The 1099-nt window shown below is 48.0% G+C and overlaps 1 pseudogene; it reads right to left on the bottom strand.

The window, feature by feature from the left end:
• Positions 1-599: 599 nt before the first annotated feature.
• LOC124620442 lies at positions 600-717 on the bottom strand (annotated as a pseudogene).
• Between the last annotated feature and the right edge of the window lie 382 nt (positions 718-1099).

Genomic DNA, 1099 nt, shown 5'->3' on the forward strand with positions numbered 1-1099 from the left:
CCTTGTGTGAATGCTCTGAAAAGCTAATCATTTGCATATTACAGCACCTTCTTCCTGTCGGTTAAATTCGCGTCTGTAGCACGTCATCTTTGTGGTGTAGCAATTTTAATGACCAGTTGTGTAATTTTATCCCGACGACCTTTTCACGAGATATTCGTTGGGGGAAGCAATAAACTCGTGTATTTTTTTACCCTTCTAGAGACGGTATCGGAGCTCAACAGCAGACCATACCGAGATACAAGAAGCCTCTGTTGCAACGTCTGCCACTCGAGTTAGTTGAGAAGCTCCTTGACGCTTTCGTACTTACTAAATGGACCTCTAATGAATCGTGCTGCTCTCCTTTGGATATTCTCTGTTCCTTCTATCAATCCTGTCTGGTACAGATCCCATACTAAAACTGAACTGAACTCCGCCCGAACGGGCCATGAAGGCCCAACTGTACCGACCGGCCGCCGTGTCATCCTCAGCCCACAGGCGTCACTGCATGCGGATATGGAGGGGCGCGTGGTCAGCACACCGCTCTTCCGGACGTGTGTCACTTTACGAGATCGGAGCCGCTACTTCTCAGTTTGCCTCACAAGGGCTGACTGCATCCCGCCTGCCAACAGCGCTCGGCAAACCGGATGGTCACCCACCCCAGTACGAGCCCAGCCCGACAGCGCTTATCTTCGGTGATCTGACGGGAACCGGTGCTAACACTGCGGCAAGGCCGTTGGCCTACAGATCCCACACTGACGACCAATATTGAAGTGTTAATGAAAAGATTCTTTTGTAAGCTACTTGCTTTAGTGATGGACTGCATTTCTTGATGATTCTGCCAATGAATCTCAGTCCTGCATCTTCCTTAATCGCGTTTGATTTTACGTCGTTGTTCCACTCCAGAATCGCTCCCTACACATATTCCTAGATACTGTATGAAAGTAACTGCTTTCAGTGATTGTTCTGCAATTTCGTAATCGTTCAATGAAGGATCTTTCTGTGTATGTATTTGCAATACGTTGCATTTGTTTACATTGAGGGTCAGTTTCCACTCCCTACACCAAACGGCGATCCTCTCCTGGTCTTCCTGCATCTCACTACAACTTTCTGGCGCCGTAAT

Source organism: Schistocerca americana, chromosome 6 (assembly GCF_021461395.2).
Source record: "Schistocerca americana isolate TAMUIC-IGC-003095 chromosome 6, iqSchAmer2.1, whole genome shotgun sequence".
Classification (NCBI taxonomy): Eukaryota; Metazoa; Arthropoda; class Insecta; order Orthoptera; family Acrididae; genus Schistocerca; species Schistocerca americana.